The sequence below is a fragment of the Loxodonta africana genome, unplaced genomic scaffold, assembly GCF_030014295.1.
Source record: "Loxodonta africana isolate mLoxAfr1 unplaced genomic scaffold, mLoxAfr1.hap2 scaffold_894, whole genome shotgun sequence".
In the NCBI taxonomy this organism is placed as follows: Eukaryota; Metazoa; Chordata; class Mammalia; order Proboscidea; family Elephantidae; genus Loxodonta; species Loxodonta africana.
The window spans coordinates 12,501-23,201 of NW_026975641.1; positions in this window are offsets into that span (position 1 = coordinate 12,501).

Here is a 10,701-nt window from a genome sequence, read left to right on the forward strand (position 1 = left end):
CGTCTCTGCTTCTGTCTCTGCCTCTCTGCCTCTGCCTCTGCCTCTGCCTCTGTCTCTGCCTGTCTCTGTCTCTGCCTCTGTCTCTGTCTCTGTCTCTGTCCCTGCCTGTCTCTGTCTCTGCCTCTGCGTCTGTCTCTGCCTCTGTCTCCGCCTCTGTCTCTACCTCTGTCTCTGCTTCTGTCTCTGCCTGTCTCTGTCTCTGCCTCTGCCTCTGCCTCTGCCTCTGTCTCTTTCTCTGTCTCTGCCTGTCTCTGTCTCTGCCTCTGTCTCTGTCTCTGTCTCTGTCCCTGCCTGTCTCTGTCTCTGCCTCTGCCTCTGTCTGTCTCTGCCTGTCTCTGTCTCTGCCTCTGCGTCTGTCTCTGCCTCTGTCTCTGTCTCCGCCTCTGTCTCCACCTCTGTCTCCGCTTCTGTCTCTGCCTCTCTGCCTCTGCCTCTGCCTCTGCCTCTGCCTCTGCCTCTGCCTCTGCCTCTGCCTCTGTCTCTGCCTGTCTCTGTCTCTGCCTCTGCCTCTGTCTGTCTCTGCCTCTGCGTCTGTCTCTGTCTCTGCCTCTGTCTCTGTCTCCGCCTCTGTCTCTACCTCTGTCTCTGCCTCTGCTTCTGTCTCTGCCTGTCTCTGTCTCTGCCTCTGTCTCTGTCTCTCTCTGCCTCTGCCTCTGCGTCCGAGCGTAGCGGGCCCGCTTCGGGATACCGCGCGGGCGCGTGGCCGGCGGGCGCGCGAGTCGTGCGGTCGACCCTACGTAGTTCGGGCGCGCGCCCCCGTGTCTCGCGTGCGACGCGTCCTCCGGGGTCGCGTGCGTGCGTGCGTGCGTGCGGGCGGGCGGGCGGGCGGGCGGACGCGGGTGCGTCGCGGTCACCGTCCGTGCGCGTGCGCCGTCTCGAGCGCGTCCCACTTTGGGGGGACGGCGGGCGCGCGGGGGCGCCGCGGGCGTGTGGCCGTGCCGCGCCTTCCGCGTGGGCGTCCCCCCCGCGCGGCGCGGGAGGCGCCCGTTCGTTCGCGTCTCCCGCCCGCGGTTCCGGTGCGCCGTCTCTCCGTCCGCGCGCGTCGCCGGGCGTGCGTCCGAGCCCGCGTGCCGCCTGCCCGTGGGTGCCGCGTGTACGGGGCCGCGTCCGCGCCCGCGTCCCCGAGCGTCAAGTGCAGGCCGCGCGCGCCTAGTGGAGCGTGCCCGCCCGCTCCGTGTATCGTGTGCGCGGGGGCGACGCGCGTTCCCGCGTGTTCCGCCTGCCTGCGTCTACCTCCGCGTCTCCCGAGCGTCCCGTGCGTGCGTCTGCTGTGCGCGTGCGTCTCCGCGTTTCCGCGTGCCCCGGGCGTGCGTCCGTGTCGCCGGAGGGCGCCGCCGCCGCCGCCGCCGCTGCGTGCGCGTACGTGTCCGCGCGGGTGCGCGCGTGGCCTCTCCGGTGCGCGCGCGCGCGCGCGGCCCCGTCCGTCCGAGTGCGGCGCGCCCTCTTCGGGATGCCGCGCGGGCGCGCGGCCGGCGGGCGCGCGAGTCGCGCGGTCGGGCGTACGTACCTCGTGCCCGTGCCCCCGTCTCGCGCGCGACGCGTCTATCGCGTCGCGCGTGTGTGGCGGGGGCGCCGTGTCCTCCGAAGCGCTGCGGCGCGGCCGTCCGCCCCGTCGCGCCCCTCCCTCCGTCCGCGCGGGTGGGCGTCCCGCTTCGGGGGGGGGCGGCGGGGGTTGGCCGCGGGCGGGCTTCTGTTGGGGGGGTCCGCGGGCGTGTGCCCCTGAGGCGTACCTTCCCGTGTTTCGGCCGCGCCGTCCGTGCGAGTCGCCGTGCGTCCGGGCCCCCGTGCGCGTGCGCGAGCGGACCGTGTCCGTGGGTGCCGCGCGTCCGCGTTCCCGCGTGTTCTGCCTGCCCGCGCCTACCTCTGTGTCTCCCGGGCGTCCCGGGGTTGTGTCTGCTGCGCGCGCGCGCGCGCCCCCTCGCGTCCATCTCCGTGTTTCCGTGTGCTCCGTGGGCCCGTCCGTGTCTCCGGAGGGCACCCTGCGGTGCGGGCGCACGCGCGCGCGGGCGCGTTCCCGTCCTTCCGTCCGTCCGTCCGTCCTCCTCCTCCTCCTCCGCCCCCCACCGCCCACACCCCCGCCGCCCCCCGCCGCCCCCACCGCCTCCGCCGCCTCCAAACCTCTTCCCCGCCTGGCGGGTGGCAGCCGGCGGCCACGTCGGACTGGATCCGGATATCGCCAGCGTGGGGCCCACAGCAAGGGCGCAGGCGGGGTGGGGTTGGGGGTGCGTGGTGGGCGGTGGGGGGGGTGGCGCCAGCGGTCCTCGGCGGCGGCGGGCCTAGCGCCGCCGGCACGTGCCCCTCCGGTTTCAGTCGGGACCGCCTCCGTGACGTCGAGGAGAGCTTCTCCACCCGTCCGTCCGAGGGCGCGGGGGTTCGGCGGACCGAGGGTGCCGTCGTCCCTCGACGACCGCCTTCGGGTCGCGCGCACACACACGCTCGGAGGCGCCCCGTCTCAACTGAAAGGAGTCGGCGGAGTAGAAACCGCGGCCCTCGAGACAGCTCCCTAACGCCGGGTGCGTGCGGCGGGGTGCTTTCTACACCCTACAGAAGGAAAACGCCTGTGGCCGGAGTTCTCGACGCCCGCCTTTCGACGCACCCTCTCGTCGCCTCGCTCCGTTTCCTAAGGCTCTCGTGACTCCTCCCGTTCTATTTCAGGGAGGCGCAGCTGAAGGGCTATCCGCTCCGCCCGTCCGTGAAGTTGGGCTTTCCCCCCGAAGGTGGCCGGAAGGGGGTGGGGGGGCGCGTGAGCCAAAGGATCTTGAAAACGCGGCGGCGGCGGTACCGCTTTCGGCTCTCGCCGATCCCACGCAGAGGCGGGGGCGCGGGCAGGTCCGCGCGCAGGTGCCCGTGCGAAGGTGCAGGCGCGTGCAGGCGCGGGCGCGCGCGCGCGCGCCCTCGGGCAGGTACGTAGAGGCGGGCGCCCGCGCGTGCACACCCCTAGGCGTACGCACGGGCACGGACCGTGCGTACCGCCCGCCCGCGCACGGGCGCGTGCACGCGCCTGCGTGTCCGTATCTGCAGCCACGGGCGTGAGCGCGTGGGCGCCTACCGTCCTTCTTCTACCTAACGCCGTCACCGGGCTGGCTCGGCGTCCAGGTATGCCTGTCTCCCCCTCCCCTCCAATCCCCTCCCCCTCCCCGCCCCCCTCCCCTCCCCTCCCCGCCCCCCTCCCCTCCCCTCCCCTCCCCCTCCCCCTCCCGTCCCTCCCCCCTCCCCCGTCCCCCTCCCCCTCCCCTCCCCTCGTCTCCCCTCCCCTCCCCCCTCCCCCTCCCCGTCCCTCCCACCACCGCCTCCCCTCCCCCTCCCCTCCCCCTCGCCTCCCCTGCCCCCATCCCCCTCCCCTCCCCCACCCCTCCCGCCCACCCCCTCCCCCTCCCCCTCCCTCTGCCTGTCTCCTTCCTTTTCTGAAACCGGGTTTTCCTCTTCGAGAGCCGTTCCGCCCCTCGGGCGAAACCAACTCGCCGCGTACCGGAGACCGAGTGCAAAGACGGAGCCCCGGCGGCGCGGCGGCGGCGGCGGCTCGGAGCTCGGCTGCCGACCGAGATCGTCGGCGGTTCGGATCCGCCGGCTCCTCCTTGGGAAGCCCGTGGGGCGGCTCGACTCTCTCCCCTAGGGCCGCTCCGAGTCCCGAGCCGCTCGACGGCACGCGACGGCAGCGGCGCCGCAGTCAGTTCTCTATCTAAACGGAAACGACGACGATGACGAACGTCAGTCTTCACCGCCACGCCCTACTCCCCACCCGAGCACCGTTCCAACTCGGGTGTTTCTCTCCCTGTGGCGGGGGTCCCCCCCGACTGAGAAAAAATAAACCGCCCCCCGAGGACGGCCCGCGTTCGGAGCCTCTTGGTAGTAGCGCGCCTTCACGGGACGACGGCACGCGCGCCCGTCACCCGCTTCCCGGAAAGCTCCCCCCGCGGAGAGTCGCGAACTCGGGCGAAGACGGAGGAGTCCGCGTACCCGTCGCCCAAGGTTCAGCCATCGTCCGATTGGAAACCGGTGCCTTCCCGGTCCCGCCTCCCCGTCGATCGACGCCTCCCGGGGGTGGGATGGCTTCCAGCCGAACCAGCCTACCGTACCCTTCCCCTCCTACGTACCTCGGGAGGTCGGCTCGGACAGGGAGGGGCCCGTCAGATGTCCAGTCCGCCGTGAGCTTTCCACGACGACGGTCGGCCGGTCGGCCGGCCGGTCGGCCGGTCGGCCGGTCGGTCGGTCGGTCGGTCGTCCCGGAACACCCCGGTCGGGTCCGCGCGCGCGCGCGGCACGGGCTTCACACACCTCGCTCCTCTGGCTTCCCGGGAGACGCTCGCGGCACGGCGACGCGTGCAACGCGGGAACGGCGACGCTGCCCTCGGCCTTACCGTCCCCCCCCTCCAGCCGAATACGGCCCCGGCCCTCACCGCGGGCCGAGTTGGGGGGCTGGGGGTCGGGCCGGGGGGGGGGATCGGCGGCGGCGGCCCTCGTCGGCAGGCGGCGCTAGCGCCGCCGGCGTGCGGCCTTACGGTTCCCGTTGCGATTCCCCTCGTGGGCGCGGAGAAAAGCCTCTCCATCCGGCCAAGGGGGCGCCCGTTCGGCGGACCGAGGGCGACGACGGGGGGCTGCCCGTCCGCCTGAGCGCGCGCCCGCTCCCGCAGGCACAGGCGCGCGCGGGCGCAGGCACAGGCGCACACGCTCAGACACGCGCTCACGCGCAGACGCGCACTCAAACCCATACAGACACGCACAGACGCACACACAGACGCACGCACAGACCCGCGCTCACGTGCGCAGGCGCCCCCACAGACGCAGGCGGACACGCACACGGGCACGCCCGCAGACGCGCACGCGCACGCACGCAGTCACGCGCGCACACGCAGGCACACACGCCCGGACACGCGCGCACACGCCCCCGCAAAGACGCGCCCCCGCACAGACGCGCGCGCGCGCGAACGGACGCACGCACGCGCGCAGGCACGCGCGCACACGCACCAGGCCACCCGGAACGTTTGCCAACTCCCCGCCCACCTCAGCACCCCACCCCCCGGGCCCGAGGCGCGTGGTCCCCCACCGCCCCCACCCTCCGACCCCCCCACCGCCCCGCTCTCGGCCTCCCACCCCCCAACCCCCCTCCGGCACTCCACCCCCCACCCCCACGACTCACGCACACACGCCCGCCCGCCCGCCCGCATTCGGGAGCCGCCGGAGATCTCTCGATGCTCGAGACGCCGACTCACCCCTCTCCCTCCCCCCCCCCCGCCCCGGAGACGCCACCTTCCCGAGTCCGCCCGCGCGAGCCCGGAGAGCACTCGCTCGGGCCGAGCCGCCCGAGGGCCTCTGGGCGGGCGTTCGCGGCTGGCCCGCCGCGCCTCCGCTGGACCTCACTAAGTCCGGCCTCGCTCCCGAGAGCCTCGAGGGCCTCCCTCGGTGAGATGTCTCCCCAGTCGGACCGGGGGGCCCAGAGCCGGTCCGTACCGGCTCTGGGAAGGCGTTCCCGGCCTCCCCCCCGCCCCCCGTTTGCCCGCCCGCGTCGCGGGAGGATGGAAAGCGATGAGGAAGAACGCTCTCGGTGGCGGCCGTGGTTTTCTTTTGCGACGCGGATGCCGGCAAACGCACGGCTCCCTCCCTCCCTCCCTCCCTCCCTCCCTCCCTCCCTCCCGACGCAATTTGCCCGTTCAACCCGCCTCACGCGTACCGTTGGCTCGGCGACAGGGACGACGGCGGAAAACGTCTCCCGGTCTGCCTGCTGCGCCACGCGGGCACTCAAAGAACGAGGAGGAAAACTTCGGGGACTGGCGGTCTCATCCCGTCCCGTTTGTCGCGTCCGTCCAAAGGATACGGATCGGAGAACACCTGCCCGTCCGACGCTTGGGACGTGCTCTCTTCTCCCTCCCGCCCCCGGTGGACGCTCATCCCCTCGGGCGCCCCCCCCCGTTCGGCCCTTTCGGGGGCGAGCGCGCGCGCGCGCCCCATGACGCTCCCGAGAGGTTTCCCCGGCGGCCCGGGGGAGTCTGTCCCCTCTGCCACCCTCGAGCCCCGGCCGGGGCCCAGGTGGACCCGGTTCCACCCCCCCGCCGCCCTTCGCTCCGGTCGTCGGCCGTCACCCGGCGGCCGCTTCGATACCGTCCCCCTCCGGAGCTCTGCGGCGCCGACGGGATGGGAAGCGGTCCCGGCGGGCGCGCGCTGGCCACGGCGGCCCGGGGCCTTCGCTCCGTCTCCTCGAGCCCGGCCTGGCTCCCGGCGTCCTCCCGGGGTCCTCCCGGGGTCCTCCCTCCCTCCCTCCCTCCCTCCTTCCCTCCCTCCCTCCCTCCCTCTCTCCCTCCCAGGGCCCCCCCCCGAGTGGGACACGCCGGCTGGCCGGCATGGTGCTCCAGGGCTCCAGCGGGGTAGACGGGATCTTCCTGGCTGAGGGGCGAAATGGCCCAGCTGGGCCGGACCCCCTTGGATCGGAACTTTGGGAGATGGGGCCAAGGTGGTGGAATAGGCTGACGCTTCCGCCTAGCTCTCTTGACGACAAAGACCCGGAAACACAAGCGAACGAGTATGTCTGCGACGAGCGGCGAGTCCTGACCGTCGAAGGCGGGCTTAGACGACGCACTGAGGGGCAGCGGCAGGAAGAGACCTTTCAGGGGCAGAGAGGGTTTACCGGCCCTGCCCCGCGGGGAGCCCTCAGGCACCATTCCCAGAGCGGCTGCTGCAGTGGGCTGGTACCGTCGTTCCACTGCTGTTCCGTCAGGGAGAAGCAGCCAGCCACACAGCCTGCTCACACCTCCGGAACCTGAGGAGGGCCCGGCCGGGCGGATCCCCTTGGCCCAACCGACCCCGCGCTGTGGCCGGCCCCACCGTCTTCCGGCCGCCCCGCGCCGAGAAACGTGTTCGGCGGCGGCGCTGGGAGGCGGGGGAGGGGGGCGGGGGGGGAGCCGGGACGGGGCCGGGCGTCCGGCCGCCCGGCGACGCGCCCTCGCCGGCCGCCGATCCGGATCCGTCCCGCTGCACTCCGCGCCGGTTGTCGGCCGCCACCTGGCGGCCGCTTTGATATCGTCTTCCCCCGGAGCTCCGGCGCCGGCGACACGCGCGGGAGGCGATGTGGCCGCGCTGGCCGAGGCGACGTTCCCGGACGCCGGCGGCGGCGTCGGCAGGATCGTCCTGGCCGAGGCGGGAAAGGGCCCGGCCGGGTGGATCCCCTTGGCCCAACCGACCCCGCGCCGTGGCCGGCCCCAACGCCTTCCGGCCGCCCCGCGCCGAGAAACGTGTTCGGCGGCGGCGCTGGGAGGCGGGGGAGGGGGGCGGGGGGGGAGCCGGGACGGGACCGGGTGTCCGGCCGCCCGGCGACGCGCCCTCGCCGGCCGCCGATCCGGATCCGTCCCGCTGTCGCCCGCGCCGGTTGTCGGCCGCCACCTGGCGGCCGCTTTGACATCGTTTTCCTCCGGAGCTCCGGCGCCGGCGACATGGGAGGCGCTGTGGCCGCGCTGGCCGAGGCGACGTCTCGGGACGCCGGCGGCGTCGGCGGGATCGTCCCGGCCACGGTGGGGCGCCGGCGCCAGAGCCACGTTCCGGAATTGGGCCCGCAGCTTCATGTGGCCGAGGCGGTGGCCGTCGCCGCCGCCGCCGCCGCCGCCGCCGCCGCCGCGCTCCCGGGTGCCGTGTTTTAGACGGCGCTGGACCGAACCGGGCCGCACCGAGACGGCGCAGGCAGAAGAACGGGACAAGGCACGCCCCGGCCGTTCGCGCGCCTTCCTTCGCGCGGCCCGGTCGTCACCGGGGCCTCCGGCGTAGGTCCGGGGTGGCCCGCGGAGGGCGCCCCGGGCCCGGGCGCGGTCCCGCGTGGGGTCCGGACCGTCGGAGAATTTTTTCAAAGTCCCGCTCCGGGGGTCCCCGGGCCGAGGTTGCCGCCCCCGGCCCGCCCCGGCCCGGCCACGGACCCGCGCGGGGCCCGGACCTTCGGAGGGGCCCCGCCGCCCGAGAATTTTTTCCAAGTCCCCCCTCCGAGGGTTCCCCGACCGGCCCGCGTTGGCCGCAGCGCAGGCGGCTGGCTCTGGGCGCCCGCGCGGCCCCGGCCAGCTCCGTCACCCCGTCCCGCGGGTCGACCAGAGGATCCCGGGAGCTCCGGGGAGGGCGGGGCGCTGGGGGCCATGGGGTCGCGCTACGGACCGATGGCCGGGCCGCAGTTCCGGGGGCTCGCCGTGGGGAGCGGGCCCCTCCCGCCGCGGGGCGTGGCTTTTCTCTCGCCCAAAACGGGCGATTTGGGCCACCAGATTGGTGCTGACACGCTCTCCTCGCCGGGTGACTCCCGCTGAGCAGATGGGAAACCTGGACGGGTCCGTAGACGCCGGTCCACCGACGGCCCACGCCCTCCCCCGCTCCTCCCCGCTTGAGCCGCCCGCCTGGGGCCCGTGCGCCGGCTCTCGCGCGTCCAGATGTCCAACCGCGGTGCCTCCCCCCGGTCTCCAGTGCCCGAGGGCGGCGTGGCACGGGCGCCGCGGGCCCTCTGACCCGCGTGCCCCTTGTCGCAGGCACCCGCGGTGGCCGCGGTGCTCGCCAGAGTGTGCCCCGCTCCCCCCCTCCCCCAGGCCCACGTGCCTCGCGTGTCAGGCGTTCTCCGTGTGCGGGGTCCTCGCGGCCACCTTTCCGCAGCCGGGGCGGGCGAGGCAGAAAGCGGGTCCTCTCCGGGGCTGTCCTCGCCCGCCTCCTGGCAGCCCTGGCGGGGGGGTCTTCTCCTCCTCGCTTGTGCCTGGGCTGACCCGATCGATGTGGTGTTGTCGTGCTCTCCCGGGCCGGGTCCGAGCCGCGCCAAGACGAGGGACGGACATTCGTGGCGAATGGGACCGCTCTTCTCGCTCAGCGCGCGGGCCCCTCGCTCCTCCTCCCCGCCCGCCGGTGGTGCGCAGAGGGGCAGGGGCACGGAATCCGGCCCGACCTCGCTCATCTGCCCTCGTTCGCGGCCTCGCGGCCAGCGTCGGCGGTGGCGGGGTCCTGAGACCGAGCAGGACAGCCTCTGCTCGTGGCCCTGGTGTTCTGCCTCGCGTCGGGCCCTCCCCCGCCCCCCGCGGCGGGGGGGCTCTCTGGTCAGGCGCACCCGCGCGCCCCACCCAGGTGGTGCCGGTGCGCCTCGAGTGGCCCTTTGGCGGTGCCCCTGGAACGCTCCAGGCCGTCCCTCAGGTGCCTGAGGCCGGGTGGCGGTGCCGTTTCCCCGTTCCCAGCCCACCCTTCCGGTCACCGCTCACGCGTGTGGGCGTGCGCCCCTCGAGCCGAGAGAAATAAAAAACAGGAGTGCGGCCGAGAGGGAGAGAAAGGATGTGGAGGAAAAAAAAAAAAAAAAAAAAGAAGGGGGGTCGAGCGGGGTAAGACCTTTAGAGCACGCACGCCTCGCGGGAGGGTGCCGTGCCTGATCCCGAGAAGGCGGGGGTGAGAGAGGGGTGCGCGCGTGCGTGCCCGCCCCGGTGCCTGCCGAGACCCGCGTGAGGCAAGCGAGAGCGGAAGGAGGAGGGCCCGCGTGTTGCTTCCGCCGGTGCCGAGGGAAGTCGCCCTTGCGAGGTGGGGGCCCAGGCTGCGTAGCCGCGGCTGGGCCCCGGCGGTCCGTTGTTAGGCTCTGTCGTACCTCCTCCCCCCCGCGGGCCGCCCTAGAGCGCGGACCCCTCTACAGAGGGAGACCGGGGGGTGTGTTGGGCTTTTAGGTGCCCAGGCAAGCCTCGGGTGTGCGCGGCGCGTACCCGCGAGGCCCCGCGCGCTCGCCGGAGCCTGGCTCCGGTGAGGCGGGATGAGGCGGAGAAGCTTTAAAAGAGAAACGGAAAAAAAAAAAAACGGACGACTCAAAAGGCGTGACTTTCCGAGGCCCTCGGTCGCCGCTGCGGTGCCCCGCCCGTTCCCTCCTCGCCCGAGTGGAGGGTGGACGCAGCACGGAGCCGGGAGCACGCGCCGTCCCCGGGTGAGGCAGAGCCGCCGTGAGCACGAGGCGGCAGGCTCCGTTCCCGGCCGCAGAGGCCCACTGTGCCTTAACCCCCCCGCTGGTGCTTACCAATACCGCAGGCCCCCCCCGCCCATCCCCGGGGCGCCCTCGGGCGCCTGGCGGGGGCCCAACGTGGGGGGCGATGGGTGGGGACGGCCCGTCTTCGGTGAAGAAAGTCTTCTCTAGTCATCTCCGAGGGTGCCTTGGGGGTGCCGGATCCCCCAGCCGCTGCCCCTCGCCTTGCGCGCAAGCCACCGACCGTGGCTCGCAGGCAGAGCCCCCTCTCCTTCCCGCCCGGTGTGGAGGGAGAGGTCCGCCGGCCCCGCGGTGGGGCCGCGCGCCGCCCTTCGCCTGCCGCGGCCCGCGCCTCCCCCCTGCGAGTCGGGGGAGGGCCTTCGCCGGGCCAGCCGTCTGGCGCCGGGGTCGCGCGCGTCCGTGTGTGCGTGTGAGTGTGCGGCCCTCCCGTCGCGCGCCTGGTGCGGTGGGGCCGGGGGTCCGTCCGGTGGACGGCCCCCGCGCCGTTGTGTGCCGCCTCCCGCCCGCACCCGTCCCGTGCCGCCAGCGGTGCGCGGGTGTGCGGGCCCACCTCCTCACCCGGGAGCTTTCCCGGCGATGTGCCCCTGGGCCGGGGGGATGGGCGTGCCGGGGGCCGCCCCCGCAGCGCCTCCCTCGCCGACGTCGATCGACCCCGCCCCGCCCGGCCGGCCCGCGCACACGCCGTCCCCGGTCTGGGACCGCGAACCGGCCTCGCCGCGTTGGGCGTCGCCACCGGGCCTCCCCGG